Here is a 20,885-nt window from a genome sequence, read left to right as displayed (position 1 = left end):
GATGCTCACACTAATCCCTCAGACGATTCTTGACCATGGGGTCTTTGGAGCTTTGCTGACAGCAGCTAATGTCTGTCTGACCTGGTGTCTTCGTTACTTTTCTGTTGCTGTGAAGAGACCCCATGACCGAGATGACTTCTAGAAGAAGGCCTCTAGTGGGGGTCCACAGAGGGCGAGTCCGTGGTCAACATGGCAGGGAGCATGGCAGCGTGCAGGCAAGAATCTTGCCTGGAGAGCTTGTCTCTTAAGATGACCGCAAGGTGAAGAGAGAATTAACTGGGAATGTTGTGGGCTTTTGAAACCTCAAAGCCACCTCGGTGACATACTGTTGAGGCCACAGCTCCTTCCTACTCCTTCCCAAACAGTTCCACTAACTGGGAGCAAGTATTTAAATGAACTGATGGGGGCGCTGTTCTCATCCAAAGCTCCACGGCTGGTAAGGAGTGAAGGTGGACCATGGTTTAGCCTGGATATTTTCATGGACTGAAACCTCGAAGGAACCTGTACAAGCCTGCTCCTTCAGTGGGAGGAGGAGGCTTGGGACGTAGCTTTTAAACTTGCAGGTTTAGCAGCTCTGCCTTACAGTTTACTATGGGCCACTGCTCGGGAACGACAGAGCCATACATGGAGTGCAGAGGTTCTCTGGGCTGGGCTCTCTGATGGGACTCCTGCCGCCAGACAGCAGGACATCTGTGCTTCTGCAACAGGTAGACAGATGACAACACAGCCCTAAGAAAAAGTAGGTTTCAGGAAGAAAAAATTTACAAGTTTCTGGCAGAAGTTTGGCCGCCAAATCAGATTTCATAATTAAAGGCATTAAAAATATTTTTCTGAGGTGGTTGACTCTATGCACTGCAGTTATTAGTGGGTTTAGAGGCAGGCTGCCAAGACAGAGACAGGGATGTTGCATAATGCACGGTGCCAGCCAGGTTAGTGTTTATCCCTACAGAAGAGCCCGCTGCCTTCGTCTTCAAGGTAATATGGGCAAGTTAGCCATGCGCTGTTTAGAATTGAACTACGGTTAAATAGGAAGCTAAAGTTACATGTCATCCTGAACGTGTTGGAGAAAACGTACACTGTGGCTTTCGTAGGTGAGAGAGCTCTGAGAGTTTCCACATGATAGGCTGAACCCCTTTGATAAGCCCGAGTGTGCAGGTTGCTTCTGCCTGATAACTCGGGCAGCCAGCATGCAGAGAGGGTGGGGTGAAGGGCGGGGGGGGGGCAGTTGAGAAAGCCGTGGCAGGGCCTGTGGTGGCCTTTAAAGGGTACAATTGTGGGTATAAACCTGATGTTTACATAAAATTACTTTATTTGAACTTGTTGAGTGTCTCCTTGGAAACTGGGAGTGGGATCGATGGAGGGCTGGGGTCTGTCAGTGCTCGAGTAACTTTCCTAGCAGACCAAGGAACAAACCAACCAACAAAAACCCATAGCGAGGCCATGAATTCAGGCCACTCAAATCTCAGAACTGCTTTTGTCCCTGAAGTACTTTATTACACTTAAGACTGATATTCTTCCACTCTGAGTTACCCCGATGATTGCCTTTACTCCATATCACACAGAGTGATGTTTAAAGCCTCCCGCTTGCTGCCACCTCTCGATATTTCATTTTAATTTTCCTTAATATTAGCTGACTAGTATTCAGTTATGTTACTTTTCTTCCTTGTTGTTAGAGTTTTCTAATCTAGATGTCTCCGTTTGAACTTTTGGTTTGTGTCTGTCTGTCTCTGTGTGTGTGTGTGTGTGTGCGCGCGCGCGCGGATGAGCCTGTGCTGTGTGTGTAAGTGTAACTATGAGATAGAATCTTACTAACTAGTTCCTTCTGGCCCTGAGCTGAGGTCCTGCCCCCTCAGCCTTCTTTGTGCTGAGATTGTAGGCTTGTACCACCACTCCCAGCTGCTATGTGAACTTTTCATTCCAGTAAACTCTCTGAACGCATGCATTCACACAATGAAAACTCCCTCGCCCGAAGGTCACTGCTGCCACAGCCCTTTAGCATTCGTGACTCTAACTAGTCGTTCTGGCTCCAAGCCACCGACCCTTCCCAAGTTAAGAGTTTGTTTACTCTCTCTCACTTTTCATACTTTTCCACTGGATCCTGTTTATCATTGTTTTGTTTGTTTTTGTTTCTTCTTTTTCCCTCGAAGTTTGTTCCTTTGGTAACTTGAGAAGAGCCATCTCCTCTTTATTGGTTCTTTTGCTGTATAGCCCCATCAACAGCATTAGTTCACTATTGTCTGTCTGTCTGTCTGTCTGTCTATCTATCTATCTATCTATCTATCTATCTATCTATCAATCAATCACAAATAAATAGGAGCCCATAGGCTAACACAGTTTGCAGCAAGTCAGTTTTAAGTAAAATTGAAGCCGTGAGTTCAAGCATTTGGCTAGATATCGTTAGGAAACCTAAGAAACAATAAGTTAGATCAGCTGCAGTGTCTATGCCATCTGAGAAGCAGGCCGGAACTGACCACTGGAGATGTTCTGGTCCTGATCCTTTGAGAACGGAGCAGGTACTGTTGGTGTGGCTTTAGCGCGCTTGGGCTCTTAAGCTCGGGTAGATAACCTCCTAGGTGAGCAGGTATACGGTTTCTTGAAATTAGTGTCCTAGATCAGGCCTTCTATCTCCAACCCCATCCAATAAAGATACGTTTACAGCCTCCTGTTTGAATAGGTGTGTGTCCTCTGCTGAACTGAATCATCTCAATCAGTCCCGGGGAGTCTTCCCTTTCCAAGAACGATCCTTATTTCAGATGGAAAGGCTCCGTGATTTTGGCTGTATTTTAGGCTCTATGACACACAGTTATTAAGGTTAATATTTGTCCCTGGACAAGGGTTAGTAGGTGTTCTTTGACAGGCGGGGAGAGGTTTATTCCAATAATCTCATAAAACCAGAGCCTGCTGCCAGTTAATGGACACAGTTATGAGTTCAAACATTTGGTCTAGGTTTCTTTAGAGGGAAAAGTAATCAGGTGCATCATTTTGTGTAACCTGGAGAATCAAGTCTGAGTGAGTGTCCGGTGTAAGTGGCCTGGGGCTGACTGTGGAGGCAGTCCGAAGCGATGTGGTCTTGTGCTGGCTTGTTGGTACCTACCCTGAGTCAGTGAGGCTCTGCATGCTGGATCTTTTGTGTTAGCAGAAACCATTGGCTACTCAAATAGGTTGAAAATGATTACCAAGTGAATTTCTTAAATAAAATATTGTAATTCTCATTTGACGATTTAAAGTTTTCATTTAAAGATATCTGTAGTCTATAACCAAATTTTAATTGATCAGCCCGTTTTAGCTTTTCATGCTGTAAAAATATGCCTAGAATTCTGTTTGTTATTGGTCTCTGATTTTGGAGACAGGGTCTAACTCTATATTGGGCTGGTCTTGAAGTTGCTGGAGGTCCTCCTGCCTCAGCTCTCTAAGTGCTAGATTATAGGCATGAGTATACCTGGAACTTTCTCTGGCTTCTGGGATTCGCTCTGTGACCCTTAAAGTCTTTGCTCTGGCATCTTGTTCTTGGGGTCAGGTTATTTTTGGCTCACGGTTCTGCCTCCAGTATGATCATGAAGCTGACAAGAGAAGTTCGCTTGTCTTTTATCTCGAGTGGATCTTTACTGCTCAGGAAGAAAAAAAAAGTTCATTTTATTGTTTGTTTCATGTGGTTTGACAACTTTGGAAAATCCAATTTATCAGAGCATTGCTGGATGAACATTTAAACTACCAGGTGCTTGCAGAGTTTTAAAATCTATCTCACCATCTCCATCCCCCTTTAAAAACAAACAAAAACCCCACTTTCTTTTGCTGAGGGAGAAGGTTTTTATTCTGGCACAGGGTTTCAAGGTTGAACCTTTAGGTAATTTGCAAAAAGTTCAAGCTCCTTTGTCTCTAGTTTGTGACTGTTAGCTCTCCTGGGGAAAAGTACACCTTGTTATAGAAGAGTTTCCTGATAGGCTCTTGGACTGCTACCAAGCCTTTGGCAAACGAGGGCACACTCTAGCTGTATTTTAGAATCACCCGGAGAGCCTTAAAAATGCCAATGCCCACATTCTTCTTAAGATAGTTAGGGAGGGGTCCCCAAGTGTGGGGCTCAGTAGCCATATTTTTTAAGCTTCTCAGATGGCTATAATATAACCATGGTCTTAGAGAAGTGAGAGGGATGTTGTCTGTGGAAGTAATTGACTGTTTTGGTAATGACTTTTGGACCTTCTTACACTCCTTCTCTGTGGGAAGAATCCAAGTCAGAGAGTTCTCTCCCCTGTTGTGCCCCTGACCCCGCCTCCCATCCCAACTCTGAATGAAAAGAAATGTGGTCGAGCTGGGGCTAAGGCACTTGAAACAAGAGCATCATTCCTTAACAAGCTATATTTAGTGCAGTCTCTTCTTTCTTTTGTATAATCCTAAGTGGTTTATTCAAGTTCCCCACCACCCACTTGTTTTTCCTTGTCTCTATTGGACCCTACTTAACTTGGTTTGAAGTCTGAAAGAACTTGAAAGAAGAGATGGTACTGTTAGGAAACATTGTATAAGACTTGAAAACTGAGACACATTAACTTGTTTCTTCGGGGAGCCTCCTGTTGGGTATACTGTATCCGCCACACTCTGATTCCCTGAGCTATTGACTGTCACAGCGTGGTTCTCAGACCAACCGCGCTGACATTACACAGGCACATGTTGGGAATACAGATCCTCAGACCCACCCCAGACATACTAAGTCAGAAATTCTGGACAGCCGTCGGTCGGTTCTTACAGGCTCTCTGGCCATATTGCTGTGAGCTGAGGCTTCAGATCCAAGCTTTAAAAGGCATTATTAGAATTTTTTTTCAGACTTACTTGTGCGCTTTACTTGCGTGCCTGCATGTGTATGTACCTTGTGCCAGGAGGGGAGGGGTGCGGGGGGGGGGGCGCAACCGGAGCTATAGATGGTCGTGAGCTGCCGTGTGGGTTCTGGGAATCAAACCTCGGTCCCCTGGAGGAGCAGCCAACTTTGTTAACTGCCGAGCCATTTCTTCAGCCCCCAGAAACAAGTAAAGTCCTTTGCTAAGTGTGTGGAATTCTTGGGACAATTCGAGAAGTCATAATCATAATTCTTATGCCACTTTGGCTTCTGAATCCTGACATAGGGGAAAATGAGCAGACATCTTGTGATGGGATGTGTTGAGTGTAGCAAAGCCCTGTCCCCTTGAGTATTCTAGACCAGCCTCTCTCTCCCTGTAGCTTTCTGTGAAAGGCAGGGGCCAATCTCCTTCCAAGACAACGGGTGGGAGGAAAAGCTCCTACTCAGCTGTGGCCAGCGCTCATCCTGAGATATGTGATGTTTTCAAAGGGCTTGCGTTTAAATGAGATTCTGGTTATTTTTCCTGTTTGTTTGTTTGTTTTTGCCTTTGGGGGAACGTCCCCAGTCTCAAGACCAGCGTGCAGCCAGGGAGTAGCCTCTGACTCATCCCCAGACAGACTGGAGATGTGTGGGAGAAAGATAAGATTAAAATGTGCTGGGTGTAATCAGGGAGAGAAGGGGAGAGGGGCAGCCCTGGCAACGAAGGCAGGCGTGAGCAGGTGGCATCTGTCTTGGCTCACGAACCTAAATGGTGCCTGGCCTACTTCACCCCTAGGTGAAGCTGGGGGGGGGGGGATGGAATCATTGCTGCTAGCCAGTTTCATTGGATTTGAAGTCCATTAGGCAGGGCCTCAGCAGCAGCCATATCAGACAGAGCTGATGGCCTTAGGAGTGCGCTAAGAACAGTGGGCTGGCCAGGACTCAAGTTCATTTCAGGACCTCTTTCTTAGCTGCCGCTTCAGAATATTACATGGAGTTCATAATCACACATACATAGTGGATACACTGGTGTGGGGGGGGGGAACTACCCATATAAGTTTAGACTATAAGCCCTTGTGTTAGTAGTATGCCAGGTCTGCCAGGCTGAAGCCCCGAGGATGTGGCTTGAGTCCTGAGCTCCCCGAGGACTTTGTCCTGGGCTTTCTAAGGGAGTGGGGAAGGCTGGACGATCACTCTCCTCCTCCATCAAGGTTCTCGAGGGTCAAGAAGATAGCTTGAAATGTTGGGCACCATCAGAAGGGACAGGCAGCTGTTTTTGTTTTTTTATATCCGAGGCCAAAGTATAAGAGTCTTCGGTAGTGTTATGAATATTGCTGGCAACGTTCATACCTGAACCGTAGGATAGCTGTAGGGACCTGGGAAGAACAGAAGTTGGACGGAAACTTGAAGTGCTTGGAACAATGAATTGTTTCCTTCCCAAGCTACGGCTGTTCCCAGATGAAACGTGTAAATATGGCTTCCTTTGGTTTCCAAAAGCGCAGGCCTCTCTTGGCATGTTTTGAGAACAAGAAAGCAATATGTTTTGAAAGGTTCTGGCACCGAGGATTCGTCTATTGTGGAATTAGGTTCCTTCAGAAACACCCAGGCTCATGCAATCAATGCCTGCTGGGTAGAGAGGTAGGAGGGTCGCCTCCATCCCAGTGGGGCCCTGAGACCTTGGCTCGCATGAACTTACCCGCAGATCCAGCGAATGAAATTATGTGCACTTCCTCTCTGTCAGAGGCCTTGGGAAGGTCCCCCTGTCAACAAGGTTAGAGAGTTGTAGGTGAGAGCTCTTATCTGTCCCCACTAAAAGGGAAGGCGGTGCAACACCATTACAAACCTTCACTCTGAGTTGTAAGTGGGTGTGAGTGTGAGTCAGTGGTGGGTGTGAGTGTGAGTCAGTGGTGGGTGTGAGTGTGCGATCAGTGGGTGGGTGTGAGTGTGAGTCGGTGGGTGTGAGTGTGAGTCAGTGAGCGGGTGTGAGTGTGTGGTCAAAACCTTTTGGTTTATGGGCCATCTTCACAACTGTGACTGTCGTTGAACACCTCACAGTGTGCCTGAGGTAAGAGTTTAGCTGGTCTACAGATGAGGTGTGAGGAAGAGTAGGGAGTGAGCAGGTGGACAGTTGGAGATGGGAAACCAGCACTGCCTTCTCCCCTTTGACAGAACTCCGAAGTCAGTCATTTATCCAAGCCTCAGAGATTTTGATTTTTAACCTGATTTTACAACAACTGCCTGAGATCGGTGGGTGATCTTTTCTAATATAAATTCTTAGTCTGGTTCAGAAGAAGAGAGGGGAGTCTGTGGGATCTGCTGGGATGGAGACAAATGCTTGTCACTCAGAGCCCACAGTAAGAACTCTGTAGTATTAGGGTGTAGACAAGTTAGGGTATAGACAAGTGTCCGGGCGGAACACAAGAGACTTTTCAGACTGGTAATTTGGCGATGTGAGGTTGATTCCTAGGGATGGCACTCTCCAGTGTGGCCATTTTTCTTGAGGCTGCAGTGCAAATATAGTGGTGTAAGGAGAGTGGACTGGTCAGCTTTGCAGGTTTGGAGATGGGACACACAGATACTTTTACTCCAGATTGCATCAAAGCTTGCTTTGGGTGACCTCGCTCACTTTCCTTCCTCTCCATTTCTCTCAGTCTCCTCCCCCTCTGCCTTTCCTCTGCTCTCCCCTGTAGGAGAGACCTGTGTACAATATTTTAGTGACTGGTCACACAGCACAAAAGGCATTGAGACGTTTAGAGCCCCTAGACCTGGCTTTCCTCACTGTAGGTCAGGACGTTGTGGCGGTGGCCACAGTGAACCATGTTGAATGGTGGAGGGGAGGACAAGACCATAACTGGACACAAGTCTAGGAGCATGGAAGATGGGCCAGCATAAACCCCAAAGCAGAGGTTGGAGGGACATTGTGCGACTTTAACAGATTATTATGGGATTGCCAGTATGGGGTGTAGGAGTTAAGTGGTGACATAATTTTCCCCAAGAACATTATCAGATAGCGCGTATGTACTCAGGTGCTGACATGGATGGCTCCACTTTGTAATAAGGGGCAGGTCGAACTTCGGGCCCCAGTGTGGACTCGCTGAACCTGGGAGGACTGTGACCCATTGCAGAGCTCCCAGACTGGCAAGGAGAGGGAGCTAAGTCATTAGAGGTTTGGAATAAATAATCGTAAGGCCTTCTACTTCCAGAATTACCTTCCAAGGAGTTCAGAGTTCAGAGTCATTTCTTTTCTGTCAAGGTGGGAAAAGAGTTCTTTCTACAAACTAAACCTCCCAGAGTCCTTGGTGTTAGCAGATGTTCGAGTAAGAGGAAGGAACTGGAGAACTGTTCGCACCATTTTCCCCACTGCTGACACTTTGTTAAAGAACATGGTTGGCATTTCAGCAGTTATGTGGGGGCAAGTAAATTCTGCAGTACCCCTAGTTCTGCCAGGAGAAAGAAATCAACCTTTTCCCCTGTCGGGTAAGCAACCAGGGGGACAAGCGCCTGCCATCCATCCCCCCGTAACTCAGACGTTGGGGTCCTGGGCATCCTCTTTTCTGAGGGAAGCAGGCCGGCCCCTCAGCTTGAGTGCAGGTGATGGCCGCATCATGCCCACCCAGGGTTTAACATCCCACCCGCCTGCAGCGCTTTGTGTCCAGTTATGGGAGCTCAGGCATCCTCGTCAGCCACAGACTAAGTAACATTTTCAGAAGCGGTTGGACCTTTTAATATAAAAATTATGTGCTGCTCGTATGTAGAGTAGGGGCGTCCCGAAGGCCTAAGACAGAACAAATAACCGTTTGTGGAATGATGCCTCCATTCCGAGGGTTGGCTCCACCCGTCGTGTCGTTGTGGAGGTGAGTTAGCACTGGGAAGACAGTTTTGGGGCAAACTTGGCGTTTTGTTTCCTTCGGATGCCTGTGTAGCTGAGTACGAGGAAGGGAAGCCCAAGCTGACCCAGAGGAGCTCATTTGGCCACTGCCTTGTCCTACCCAGGCCACGGTTAGATGTGTCAGCCCAGACCATTCCCCTGACTCTCAGGACACACGCCTGTGTTCCCGACATCCCCATTCATCCATCTCAAGCGACCCCACTTTCCCGGAGGTCTGACCCGAGAAGCAGTTGATGATGAATTAATGGCGAAAACCCGCAGCGAGGCTGCCCTTAACTCCTCATTGATTAGGCGGGCTCCTGCATTTTTATTTATTCATTCCGAGACAGTTCTTCGCCGTGCGTCCTGTGGTCTTGAGGTGGCCTGCCTGTCTCACGAAGATGTGTGACATCTGTCAGGACACCATTCTCACTGCAGACGCCACCACCCTGTACCTTAGCGAAGAGTAAGACTGTTTTACTGTGCCCAGTGTGGAGGCATTGAGTACCTGAGGGAGACTTTGTCCTGGTGGCCAAGTTCAGACCGTTAGACCCTGAGGGTGTCTTGCCCGGTGTCATCTCTGTAATCCAGGATGATGGGGCCTGAGTCTCTAAGTGGCCATGTCTGCTACAGAGGGGATCTGCTGCTCCTTCAGTCTTACTTCTGGGCAGCCTGGAGAGCGAATGTTTAGGGGAAACTTGGTTATCTTTGGGGATTTGGCCCCCAGAAATGATTTTCTGTAACTTAAAGTCTTGTTGGATATTGCCGAGCTCTTGTTAGACGCTGGAGCAATTTGGCTTTTTCTGAACTGTGGGATCTCTTGCTTTGTCCCCGAGAGCCACAGCGCCACTATGGCCACTTAATGTCAGCAGGGATTTCAGTCTTAACGCTGATTATTAAGAGGCTCGTGGCCAACAAGAATTAATGAATTAAATCTATGCATGCTTCGAAGGCACAGCGGCAGTACACCAGATTATCTGGAGGCAGCCCCTGTGAATAGTTTTGTCCATCACAGATGGCCGAACGACCGGTCTGGTCCCTCAGGAGTGGCTAGTGGCATTGCCACTGGTTTCTGCAGCCTGACTCAGGTGGAAACCTAAAGCCGAGGGAAGGTGTCCGTGCCCAGGGTTCTCGTGAATTGGTCACTGGGGACAGGATGTGACGATTTGGTGCCTGTCAGCTTATTCCCGCTAACGTGCATCGAGATGCAGAATGTACACCTCGGAAAGACGCACAGACTCAGAAATAGGCATTGCTTGTTTTCCCGTCTAGAGATGGGGCCTCGCTGTGCTATCCAAGCCGTCCCTAATGCTCTGTATTCAGGTGAAGTCCACCTCAGCTTCCTGAGTAGTTGGTAGAGCTCACTTCGTCAGCTCTACCTCTTTCTCTTTCTCTTCTCTTTCTCCCTCTCCCTCTCCCTTCTCCTCCCCCTCCCCCTCCCCTTCCCCCTCTCCCTCCTCTCCTCCCCTCCTCCCCCCTCTTTCTTTCTTTCTTTCTTTCTTTCTTTCTTTCTTTCTTTCTTTCTTTCTTTCTTTCTTTCTTTCTTTCTTTCTTTCTTTCTTTCTTTCCAGAATCCCACTATAGACCCCTGGCTGCCCCAGAACTCACTATATGTAGACCAGGCTAGCCTTTAGCTGACAGAGGTCTTCCGCCTGCCCTAGCTTCCTGAGTGCCTCCTGGCTAGTGCAGTGTGGTGAGTGGCCGGTCTGAGCACAGTTCACTGGGAGACGGCTCTCACTCACTCTGGCTGGAAAGAAGGGCCATCGTGTGAGCCTCCCACTGCCTTCATTATTTTCTCTTCTAAGATAACCGACAATACAATGTCGTGTTTTTCTTTTGCTGGTGAGAGTGTTATAGTAACGAGAAATTTCCCTCAGCTTTCCCAACTCCCAAGGAAGAGCAGCAGAGCACAGAACCTCGGCGACCTGGGTACTGGGACCTGGGTGTTACCCTCCCGCCATTTTTGGCTCTGTTATTTGTTTGTATGACCTGCGAACGAATACTGAGTCTGCTTTCTTAAAGGAGGCAAGCTGACTCCTCCTAGCACGGCTTATTAGGGGAGTCAGGGGGTGGAAGGTGCATCACAGCCCCAGGCCCTTGGTAGCATGTGGGGGATTTCACCCGTAGTCATACTGTCTGGAAACTTGTATTTATCAGGAGACGGAGCCAATCTTGGATGATCCCAAGTGCAGTGTGCATGTAGAATAGTTTAGGTTTCCATCTGGCTGAAACCCAAGAGGTTGTAGACTAGTAGAAGATTAATGACAACTTTCCCAAAGAGCCCTGGCCAACCACAGAAGCCCTCTAATGGGAGGCAAAAGGCACAGTCTTGAAGCCTATTCCCTGTGCAGAGTCCCTAAGCCGGGCCCATTTGAAGTGAGAAGCTGGGTCCCTAATCTGTGCCGTGGTTCTCGTTTGGCAGTTGTCTTCGCCAGAATATCCAAACCCTGAAGAAGCTTGGCGAGCTTACTGTCCCAGCTTTCGGAGACCAGGTTTCCTGGTCAGGGTTTACATTCTGCTGAAAACCCTTACAACCCAAGGCCTCGGAGTTCTCACAATGACCTAGCGCAGGGGTTCCAGCCCACTTGACCTGCGCACATGGACACAGTGCTGTTCAGAGCCCAGGTGGCGTGGGGTCATGGCTCCTGCACTCTTGCAAGAGACTGTATGGCTCCTTCCTTGGCACTTCAGCAGAGAGGGGCTAGCTGCTTCCCGGAGACAGTGAGGAGCCTCTCAAGGTGTGCCCCGTGCACATCTCCATTCACAGATGGCTCTCTGTTCCCATTAGAGGCTGAGAGGCTATTCAGGGCACATTAAGAAAAGCTATCGTTGTCATTCTCTTAGCCTGCAGCCTCTCTGGTTTTAGTCAGATGAAAATCCAAACCACTTTAAATACACATCGAACTCAGTATCAGGTAAACTCCAGAAGCTTCTGCAGAGCGGGGATGTATTAGCCCTGGCTTCAGTACCTTCTGTGGCCCCTGCCCTCAGGTGTCCTCCCAGGGTGTGTGGCAGAAAGATGGGGGAACAGATGTCTGGTTTTCATCACGTCCCCTCCCCATTTTCTTAGCAACTTGGCACAAACGTTGAAGAGATCTGCGGTCCCTGTGTGGGCTCATCCTGTGGGAGAGCAAAGAGCCCCTTACCAAGGTGGTATCGATTTCAAACTTAATTTGCTGCTGCTGCTGCTGCTGCTGCTGCTGCTGCTGCTGCTTTATGCTGCATGGCAACTTGGAAAACGTTTGCTGCTGAGTGACAAAGCTAAGGACCGTATAGTCTTTAAGGGGGGCTGGAGTTAGGCTAACTTTGTCAGTAACAAACGGGACCTGCTTTGAACTTTGAACTGCCTCTGAGTGACAGCCTTACCCAGCAGAAGCTCAGCCTTCTCTTGCCGAGGTTTTCCCTTAATACGTCTTGAGGAAAACACCGATGTAAGAGATGCAGTTCTCATTTTGGGGATTTGATTGTCTGAGGTGGCGACCCGGTCCATTTGAGCAGTCCTCTGTCGTTTACACACTTGCTTTATACTTCCTTTTCTGGCATCCCAGGAATTCGATTGAGTGTATATGGATTCAGACTTCAATGCCCGAGTCTTACGGGGGGGGGGGGGGGGGGGGGAAGCGGTGTGGATCAGGGAGGAGCCTGCTAATGGGCAGGGAGACGGAGGAGCTTAGGGGAGTTTGCAGAAGACTGATGCTTGCTGACGAGGGTGCCAGGGGGAACTTGGGTGTGGTGGCACCGGCACTGGAAAGGGCCACAGTAGGTGACCAGACCTGACCATGATGTAGGAGTCCCTGTGGGTTCATTTCTTGTTATTGAGCACTCTCCTTAAAATAACCTGGAGGTCAGTAGCTTTTCTCTGACAATTTTTATTATTAGTTTATTTATTTACATTCCAAATCTTCCTCCCATCTCCTGGTCCCCCTTTCACAGAGTTTCCCCCCCATACCTCTTCCCCTTTGCCTCTGAGGGCCGCCGTCCCTCCCTCTTCCACCCCCAGCATCCCCTTCTCTTGGCCATCAAGTCTCTACAGGATTAAGCACATCCTCTCTTACTGAGGCGGGGCAAGGCAGTCCTCAGACCAGTCTGTGTATGCTCTGGTTGGTGTCTCAGTCTTGGGGAGCTTCCAGGAGGGTCCAGTAGTTTCTTTTGTAATTGCTGGGTCTTGTCCGTGCTTGGATTGGTTGGTGTTAGGTGGGTCCTTGGCCAGACTCACCCTGCTTGTAAGTGGTCTGTGACTGTAGGCCCAGTGTCTTCCCTGCATCCCCTTCAAGATGTTCCCACTTATTCAGGGCAGGAAGGGGCTCTAAGTGACAGGAGTGTCTGGGCAAGAGCTGGTCCCAGGCTGTCAGCTGGGGGAAGTCAGGTAAAGGGGTGGGTGAGAGTGGGTGTCAGGTAGCTCCTGACAGCTCTGTGGGCTGCCACATCTGATGCAGATGCTTGCAAAGTGTGAGTCTGTATGTGAATGTGTGCTGGGGTACACACAATCGCACACTCTCACATGCACGCGCGCACACACGCACACACACACACACACACACACACACACACACACACACACACAGACACTTACCTGGGAGTGGGGGAAGTTTGTACATTTGTTCTCTGTGAGGGCTGATCCCACTAAGGCATAGGGTTTCTCTCCCCTCCGGTTTAGACCAGAATGTGTTTCTGCAGGCAGACAGACAGACATTGTTTAAAGTAGTATGCTGCTGGCCTGCTTTTGCAGTGTCGTCAGGAACCCTTGAGGAAGGGTTGAACCTCTCTAAGGTTATCTGTACTTGGTTGACTGGCTGATAGGACATTTGGTTCTAGAACCTGGAACTTTCCTCTTGCCCACCTATGTTGGATTGTCAAGACATGGGATGCTCGATGTTTTTATGGAGATTTAAGGGTTCCTGTACTTTGAGGTGCTCCCAAATTCCCAGCATTAAATGGGTACACGCAGAAGGCCCCACTCTGCCCTCCTCCTGCCTTTTCTCAGTATAGCTGTCCTTTCTAATGTCTGTTGTTTACAATGAAGCAAAGGAGATAGCTTTAACAGAGAGAGAGAGAGGCCCTAAATTCTACCACAGTCTGCTCACCCTTTGCATTGCCGGGACCCCATTTCATAATGTATTGTGTCATTTTTAAACTAATAAGTTCAATAAGGGCAAATATAATATGTCCTCTAAAGCGAGTTATTTTAAACTATTAACATTCGTTTCATAGCCTATCTGGTGGTGCATATCTCTTACCCAGCACCCAGGAGACTGAGGCAGAAGGTTTTTTGAGTTCAAAGGCAGCTTAGGCCACATAAGTCAGTTTCCAGTCAGTCTGGGGTATAGCGTGAGACTTGATCTCAAAGAAAGAAAAAAAAATGCATCTTGTAAGTTCCTCGGCACCTGGTCTGTTCTTTTTCCTTGTTTGTTGATTTGATTGTATTGACTGGATATAGGTTTTTTTCCCCGTTAAATTATATAAAAAAAATTAAGATTTACAAAAAGATAAATCAGGGTTGTTGAATGATTAACTGTCTCCAATGAGCTGCTACATTTTATAATTTTTAACGGATGGGCTCTTTTACTGTGTCAGACATTCAGTTGTGGCTGACTTTACAGACATGCATTTGTTACACAAAACGAAGCCTGTGCCTACCTGCAGACCTGCCTTCTCCTCTCTTCTCTCTGGCCAGTTCTGCTTCTCTTATAGTCCCTAGTGTCTCCCCCCCCTTTGAAAAGAGAAAGCAGGGGCTAAGATGGACCTTTATTTAACACTGTGCTGCAGAGCTGTCCGGCTGGGAAGAACAGTAGGCTGTACCCAGAGTGGGGTGGAAAGAGTGCAGCTTGGCTCAGCCCTGCCCTAACGCCAGGGCCTCAGGAGGGTAGTGGGGCTTAGCGCGGGCCTTATGGTGTGCCGGGATTATTTTCTGAAGCTCAGGGCTGGAGGAGGAAGGCAAACGGACTGGCTACTCCCCCGCTCACTGGGGTCCCACTGATTTAGATGTAGAAAAGAGTCAAGGAATACATAATCCTTTTGCTGGGCTGTGGTAAAGTTACCTTGGTACCTCAGCCCTGGGTGTCTGTTATGTGAACAGATTGCCGTGGGCTCTACGGTAGCACGTGTGCAGTGCGTGCTCCCCAAGGCCTCCCCTCGAGCCTTTCCTTGGGCCTGCTTTGAGTTTTTCAGGTTGGGAGGGGTTGGTTCTCCATAAAGCAGATCTGAGGAGGAAAAGCTTCGTGAGTGAGTCCACTGTGGCCCAGCCCCCAAGTAGCTCTTTCCTCTGATCCAGTTTTATTTCAGAAAATGATGATTGCTTTTTAAATTTTTTTTTTCAAAAGCCAGCAGCTAAATGGCAGAGAGAAATATAGGCTGTACTTTTTGTAATTTTTCTTGGTTGCAGGCAGCCGGCAGTTAAGAGCTTGGTGATGTAAGCAGGCTCGTACTGTGGGTTCTGGAGTCTTGTCCAGGCTTTGGCTGCCCTGGGCTCCACAGACATAGGAGTGACCTGCATCTTTGTTTACTTCCTCTCCAAGTGCTGGGGACATTCAGTTCTAAGAAGGACTGTGTGCGCTTGTACAAACACTCCTGCCAGCCTCTCCGGCTTTGGTTCCCGCCTGTCTTGGAAAGCGCTGCCTCCCCGAGGCAGGCCTTTTACTCTTAGAGTGCACACTGCAGGCTTCCAGCTCTCCCTGCCTCCGCTCCAGGCTGGAACCTTGGCTCTGGCCGCCATTAACTCCAGGAGCTGAGGATTCGGGCAGGGTTGTTGCTCCGTAGCGCGGGCTTCTGTGGCTAACATCTGGAATGCAGGGCTTCCTCATCTACGATGCTGTCTTCTCCAGGCTCTGAGGTCGAGCATCCAGGTTGCTGGTGCCAGTGCAGTTTCAGAGGATTCTTTGTAGTTTCGTCATTAAAAGACATAAACGTTGGCTATTATCGGGATGATATTGCGGAAGCAGGCAGGGATTTTCGTTTTGTTTTTTTTTTGAGCTGTTGTGTTCCCGGCATTGTGAGGGCTATACTGAATCATCTTCTGTATAGTGCTGGAAGCCTTAACCGACTGTTAGTGTCCTGCACAATGGGCATGTAGGCACATAAAGTGACTTCGAAGGCAGGGACTCGTTGTCGGGGCTTAATTTAAGTTCTGTTTAGAGGAATAATAGTCACATTTGGGAAAGAGAAAGAAGTACATTTATTTAGGGAATGCAGCAACAAGGAATTATGAATGAAGATCAAGACCTCTTTTGTCCGATGTGCTCACAAATTTAGTTATGGAGTTATGGTTCAGAAAACCTACAGCTTTTCTCACTTTTTTTTTTTTTTTTTTTTTTTTTGGTTCTTTTTTTTCTGGAGCTGGGGACCGAACCCAGGGCCTTGCGCTTCCTAGGTAAGCGCTCTACCACTGAGCTAAATCCCCAGCCCCTCTCACTTTTTTTTGTATTGGAACTCGGGACTCATTTGTGAATATTGTGTGGCAGTGTTTAGACTGCTGGGAATCTTGTAACTCATCCTGGCCCAGCCTTCCATTTTGATGGAGAAGCTGGTAGTGGGCTCAGGATTGGCCACTGCCTTGGGAGTCGAGTGGTCAGGAAGTCAGAAGATCTTACAGCTCCCCCTTAACTGTTAGAGGGAAGGCCTGCTTGAGTCTGCTGAGGGATGTGGGCATTGGGAATGAAGGTGGACCCTGAAGTTTTTAGATTGCGTTATTTAAAATCCTCTGTGTAGCTGGGGGTTCATGTTTACAGTCATTAGGGCTCTTTCAAATGAAATTTATTATTTTATTAACGTTGTAATGATTACAAATAAAGTAGCACTTATCATAAAAAAATGTTTGGATGAGAAAAAGGGAGAGTCGCATTAAGTTACAGGTGGTCCATTTCCCTTTGAGGGTAGTGGTGGCAGTGTATACGGGCAGCCATTCTAAAACTTAAGAGTGCATGTGAGGCCTGGGGTATGTCTTTTCCCCTTGGCCGTCTTAGAGGTCTCGCATGATAGGACGGTCAGGTTAAATTATCTTTACATGGCTGTTTACTTTCTTTGCTAAACAGGACTTCCCAGGGCAGTTCTGACTCCAGAGAAATTCCATTGCATCCTTCCAGTGGCAACACAGAAGCCAATGTGAAATCCCAAATCCAGAGGAAGCCAGGCATAGAGCAGGAGGGCCAGAACCCACACGAAACTGAAATTCCCAAGTTCGCTCCGGTCAGGCATGCAGGCAGCACGTGAAAATTCCTAGGTCCCAGTTCCCTCCTAGTTTCCTAGGTCCCAGTTCCCTCCTAGTTCCTCGGAAGCTCAAAATGGCACCTCGAATTGGCAGTAGACTCAGCTTTCAGGTTATCAAGGTCTCTCCCGGTGATTGAGCACATCATTCTTTAGGGAGGCAAAGCAAAATGGAGCTATGTTCAGAAGCCCAGGTTTGGACTTGGAGCTGTGCATTACCTCTGGCATCGGCTACCTTGCAATAGGAACAAAATGGAGTCCGTACAAACCTGCGCGCACACCCTCTTTTCATTAAGGAGAGGTTGGTGGGGGGAACATGGCGTATTAGTATAAAGAGAGCAGTCCATAACAGAGAAGTCTGGAACAAACCACTGATCAGAGCATGGACAGATCTCGGAAGCGCACTGACCAAAATGCCCGACGTGGTGGGATACGTGCTCCTGGATCTGTTTCTGTGCGATCCTAGGAAGGTGGACCTAAGTGGTCTGTGGTTGCCAGGGGTGGGGTGGGAGAAGGCTGGTTGCAGTAAAGGCATGCAGGCGTTCGTGGGGAGGAGTAAAGTCTAGTGTGTTACTGTGGTGGTAGCTGTGCTGGCCTGTGTGACTTGCCACCATTGTCTAACTACAGGCCTACAGCGTTTACTTTCTGTTTGTATGGAATCTCTTTGTGTAACTGAAGAAGTAGTATGTTTTAAGACTGTTTATAGCAGGGGACTCACCCCTCTCCTGCAGGGTCAGCTGGCTTGTGCTCCCGATTCTATTTTAGCTTCCTTCGCTATCGTGATTTAAATAGAATCTCTCCTTCATACACTTACAGCCCTTCATAGTAAGCAAGAATGTAGCTTATCTTAGATTGACCTGGAGTTTTTATCTTAAGGACAGGCTTCTCTGAGCCCGCATTGGGGGATTTTCTGGAGAACATAAATGGTGGAAAGAGGACCTTTATTCTCCAGATTCGGATCGCCGTGCTCTGGTGTCTCACGGCTGTCCAAGCAACTGTGCATATTGAGAGAAGAATGTCATGGGTTTAGCTGCTGGCGCTTGTGTGACACAGCTGGGGTGGGCTGCACATGGACCTCATGCAGCCTGAGCCTCTGAGAAGCTGCTTGTTGGAAGGCGTCGGACGTGGCTAGAGCAGGGGATGAGGGGTGTGAGTACAGGGCTCGCTGGTGTTTAGCCTCCATCTCCATACTGTTAGAGTGTCCTCTGGAGCATCCACAGAGAGACGGATGTGTGCTTAGGAATGTATAATTTAGTGGGCAATTTGGACATCTAGCTGTTGGGAATATTATCATTGAGTGTTCATTTGAAAGTTCAGGTCCTCTGCGTCCAGTCAACATTAGCGTCTGTGAAGAACCAGCTTGCTCTTAATGGAACGTGCTAGCTGGATTCAGCGCCCTGCTTTTTCTTAGAAGAGAGGCTCACACACCACAGTAACAGGACGTTCCTTTTATTTCCTAGTTTATCAAAAGACGTTGATTGTGAAATCGGACATGTGGAGAGTCCAGATCTAACTGGTTTTCAAATAGGGGAGAGTGAGCGGAGCTCGCTAGAAGGTTAACTGGCCTTAAGGAAAGTCCAATATTGGCATACGGTGGGAAAGTACACAGTTCTCCCTTGCTGTCTAGAGCCTGTGGACGTCCTTTTCTTCATACTCCGAGAGGTCCAGGGAAAGATGGCAGACCTCCACATTCTTGTCTCTTCCTTCCCCTAAGTTGTTGAAAAGTTAGTTTCCGGTGGGGTGAGGAGCAGGTTGTGGTTCCCGGTTTATGCAATCTTTGCTTCATAAAAAGGTGCATTTAAAAACTCCAGAAAGAAGGAAAAGGCAGAGGTCCCTGCCTCCGTCTGCCTCAGGAGAGCTGTGGAACTGGGGAGCCCAGGTTTAGAAGTCAAATAAAGAAAACATCTCTGGGTGAACCCGTTACGGAAGGGGAGAGTCTCAGGGCAAACCTTTCCACTCCAGTCCGCTCTCCCGCATTGTCTTGGCCTCTGCCTGGTTTTATTCTTCTGTGTTTAGGGTGTACTGTTTCTATCTTACTGCTTCCTGGACTCTAAAGCTTTAGATGTAGAAGCTTCTCCCCCTGGCAGTGGTGGTCTGGGGCCTTCCATACCCCTGCGGGTCTGGTATATCTCAGCTGACTGAACTGGGGAATGGTTAGAGGAGGACAGCCAGGCACCGGCATGCCTGTGTTTGTCCCCACATCAGTCAGCCTTGTTGAATCTGGCAGGGGCCCTGGCTCTTTCCAAACACGACGGCTGCCAGCCCAGTGCTGGGTGGTAAGGATTGGCAATAGCCAAGTTTTGTAGAACCAGCGTGGTCCGTTTTTTGTTTTTAATGTCCTTATAAAACCTTAAAAGCATGAACGTTGGACTCTGTATCGGGGAATGTGGAGTTTGTCACAATCACTTATAATCTAAGGTGTTTTCATGGGGAGTCTCTAGACAGCTCTAACGAGAGCAACTGATATTTACAGTTCTTCTCAAGGGCAGACATCTTTTTCTGGGCCACACCTCTGCCCATCCCCCGCCCCACTTTTTTCCCCCTAAGCAGCTGGGTTTGCAAACCCGTGTCTAAAGGAGGGAGAGTGAAAAGATACTTCTCACTACAACGGTCACCTCTCCACTCCTGAACTGGAGCTCAGTTTAAACAGCCTTGTTAAAAAAAACGTTAATGCTTACACATTGCATTCATTTTCTAGGCACGCCCATTGTTCTAAGCTTTTGTTTTTTAGGGACCCAATAAAAACCAGTAGATGCCAGAGGATGGACCCTCTCCTCCCCCCACTTCGTTGAAGCTATTTAAGGAAGTAACTTTTACTGTTCCCTCTTTCTCACAGAAGTGTATTTTTCTGGAGGGAAGGCAGTTCATTAACAAGTCCTGACACTGGAGACCTTGCCTTAGGCAAGAAAGCAGAAACTACCCTGAGGGCAGCCTCTGCCTTGGGTCTGAGCCTGGGAGCCTCCCCTCTGCATCCCGGCACACCTCTCTGCACGAAGTGTGAGTGGTCTAGTGGCTAAGCATCTGGCTACCTGTCCCCACCCCACGCCCTTTGCCTCGGCTTCTTCGCATGGGGTGAAGCTTTCCTCACACTCCTGATCTCCTGCCACAGCCTGCTGAGTGCTAGGGTTCTAGCCATGCCCTACTGCGCTTGGCTTTTGTGGACTGTGCTGGGGCCTGGACGTGCTGCCTGACTCCTGCCCTTTTCCGTATCTTTAGGGTAAGCTTCGTACTTTTGCTAGGAATTGACTTTGCACTAAGAGGATACATGTTTGACGATTCCTGTGAGGTAAAGGTATAAATAAGCATCTTTGTGGTGGCCGTCCAGATGCCTCTCGCTGGTCAGGCTGCTCCTCGTTTGTCTTTCCTCGTTCCTTTTTCTTGGAAGAAGTCCTCCCGAGCGTAGGATCTGAATGTCTAGTATTTTAGCTCGAAAGGCCAATGCTTCCACCTCGGTTGTCGGCTCCCTCTCCATCCCGTTCCCCCTCGGCCGAAAGCATTTTATAATCCCGTTTTTGTTGTTATTTGCCAATGAGTTTTGAAGAACAATGGACCCATTTAAGCAAGTTGGACTGGTTGTGTCTTAAAACAGTTTCTAAAAACAGTTTCCAGGGGCTACAGACTCTGTATCTTTCACGGACTCCTTGTTTAGTACATGGAATTTAGAAGAAAACTATTCAAAGCAAAACTAGGAATGTGGTCTCCTGAGCTGTAGTAGAAAATGTCCAGGTTACTTGACAAGTTGGGAGTCGGTGAATGAGCTCCCATCAAGTGAATTTGTTAGCAGGGAAGAAAGGTGTGTTTGCAGAGAGGAATGGAGGGTTGGAGTGAGGAGAGGAAGTGAGGGATGCAGGCTAAGAAGGGGCAGCCAGAGGACAGGAAGACCAACATGCGTTTTTTTTTCTGCAGATGCAGTGATGGGGGTTTTGAGGGAATCTCTAAGAATATTAGCACAATTACCCGTTTCGTTTAAGAAGCGATCTGTGTTTGAGTGAGTTTGGAAAATAACTCTAAATC

At 48.3% G+C, this 20,885-nt stretch overlaps 1 protein-coding gene across 2 annotated transcripts in view; it reads left to right on the top strand.

The window, feature by feature from the left end:
* Window positions 1-20,885, top strand: part of Foxo3 (forkhead box O3) — a 96,287-nt gene that overhangs the window by 11,983 nt on the left and 63,419 nt on the right. The window lies entirely within an intron of this gene.

The sequence above is a fragment of the Rattus norvegicus genome, chromosome 20 (genome assembly GCF_036323735.1).
Source record: "Rattus norvegicus strain BN/NHsdMcwi chromosome 20, GRCr8, whole genome shotgun sequence".
Taxonomy (NCBI): Eukaryota; Metazoa; Chordata; class Mammalia; order Rodentia; family Muridae; genus Rattus; species Rattus norvegicus.
The sequence above is the reverse complement of the archived record's forward strand: the minus strand, read 5'-3'. Positions and strand labels throughout refer to the sequence as shown.